This window comes from Gadus macrocephalus, chromosome 3 (assembly GCF_031168955.1).
Source record: "Gadus macrocephalus chromosome 3, ASM3116895v1".
NCBI lineage: Eukaryota > Metazoa > Chordata > Actinopteri > Gadiformes > Gadidae > Gadus > Gadus macrocephalus.
Window position 1 is genome coordinate 23,872,536 of NC_082384.1, and position 2,500 is coordinate 23,875,035.

At 44.3% G+C, this 2,500-nt stretch overlaps 1 protein-coding gene across 1 annotated transcript in view; it reads right to left on the reverse strand.

The window, feature by feature from the left end:
* LOC132454687 (protein AF-17-like) overlaps positions 1–2,500 on the reverse strand; it is a 32,185-nt gene that overhangs the window by 24,158 nt on the left and 5,527 nt on the right. The window lies entirely within an intron of this gene.

The following is a 2,500-nucleotide window of genomic DNA, read 5'->3' on the forward strand; positions in this document are numbered from 1 at the left end:
ATCGGTCAGACTTTGTTTTAGTGTTTCTTTTTTTTTTTTTGCTTTGAGGTCGGAGGTGCTTAAGTGGCGGCATAAATTGAAAGGGTAGCTTGCCGCGCACACACAGACAAATCCACACACAAAAAACACACACAAGCACACAAATACCAACACACACACGCACGCACACACACACACACACACACACACACACACACACACACACACACACCGACCATCACTAAGGCAGGATGCACAGAACAGGCATTTGTATTTCATTGAAACAAAGCTTTAAAAGACCTCTTCTTATTAAAGCAATCTGACAAAGTAGACACAGCAGACATATCAAACAAACGTCTGGTGGCATCACAATGTGGCATCGCTTAAGACCGCTGCTTCTAAAAGCCGTGCAACCTGAAGAGGACACATGGCAGGCATTTATATATGACCTACTGTCTTCAGCGACACAGCGGTAAGAGGAGCAGGCTGGGCTCTAGGGTTACCCGAGAACTGACATATGGAAAACCTATTATGTCCAGTGGAATGTCCACTCTGCCTGGACATACCACCTCAGCAACCAACTACCTATCTACACACAGAGGAACAAAGCAGCAATACTACAAACTACCGTGATATCTACACACACAGGAAGCAGGCATCAATGATGCTAACTACCAATCTATACACCAGAACCAAGCAGCAATGTTACTAACTACCTCAAAGCAATGCTACTAACTACCTTAAAGCAATGCTACTAACTACCTCAAAGCAATGCTACTAACTACCTCAAAGCAATGCTACTAACTACCTTAAAGCAATGCTACTAACTACCTTAAAGCAATGCTACTAACTACCTCAAAGCAATGCTACTAACTACCTTAAAGCAATGCTACCAACTACCTTAAAGCAATGCTACTAACTACCTTAAAGCAATGCTACTAACTACCTCAAAGCAATGCTACTAACTACCGCAATGCTAATAACTACCTTAAAGCAATGCTACTAACTACCTCAAAGCAATGCTACTAACTACCGCAATGCTAATAACTACCTTAAAGCAATGCTACTAACTACCTCAAAGCAATGCAACTAACTACCTCAAAGCAATGCTACCGACTACTTTAAAGCAATGCTACTAACTACCTCAAAGCAATGCTACTAACTACCTTAAAGCAATGCTACTAACTACCTTAACGCAATGCTACTAACTACCTCAAAGCAATGCTACTAACTACCTTAAAGCAATGCTACTAACTACCTTAAAGCAATGCTACTAACTACCTTAAAGCAATGCTACTAACTACCTCAAAGCAATGCTACTAACTACCGCAATGCTAATAACTACCTTAAAGCAATGCTACTAACTACCTTAAAGCAATGCTACTAACTACCTTATAGCAATGCTACTAACTACCTCAAAGCAATGCTACTAACTACCTTATAGCAATGCTACTAACTACCTCAAAGCAATGCAACTAACTACCTCAAAGCAATGCTACTAACTACCTTAAAACAATGCTACTAACTACCTATCTGCACAAACAGGTACCAAGCAGCAATTTTGCTAACTACCTATCTACACACACACGTATGCAAATAACTACCTATACACAAGAACAAAGCAGCAATGCTGCGCATGTTGACTCCAAGCCGAGAGCACTGGACCCCGAACAATGCCTCGCCCCCTCTCCTCTTTGGTTTACCTCAGAGAGCATCTCATTGGACGGCTGCAGCTGTTCTATGTATCAGTAGGTGTAGCACACACACCCAAACACACACACGCACGCACGCACGCACGCACACACACACACACACACACACACACACACACACACACACACACACACACACACACACACACACACACACACACACACACACACACACACACACACACACACACACACACACACACACACACACACACACAAACCACCACTAAGGCAGGATGCACAAACGTGCGTGTCGTACTGTAGTAGGTGCAGCAAATGCAGCCAAACAAATGGAAAGTCCTATCTGACCTAATTCCCCTGCCAGGACCTCTGCTCACTGGGAGCGCGGCCACAGTGAGGAGATTATTTCCCTATTCAAATGCAGGAATGTGCGTCCATCCCAGGTGAGGGCCTGTCCAAGCTGCTGGCGGAGGGCAGCAGGGGGTGTGCACGGCTATAGACCCACAGTGGGAGTGGGGGTGGGGGTGTGTGTGTGTGTGTGTGTGTGTGTGCGTGTGCTTGTGTGTGTGTATGTATGTGTGTACGTGAGTGTGTCTCTGTGTTGGCGCATGTTTCTGCATGTGTGTGTCTTTATACACTGCTATAGATACACAGTGTGTGTGTGTGTGTGTTTGTGTGTGTATTTGCATGTGTGTGTGTAAGTCTGTGTGCAAGTGTGTATGTATTTGTGTACGTGAGTGTCTTATTACACTGCTATAGATACACAGTGGGACTGTGTGTGCGTGTGTGTGTGTGTGTGTATTTGCATGTGTGTGTGCAAGTGTGTATGTATTTCTGTACGTGAGTGT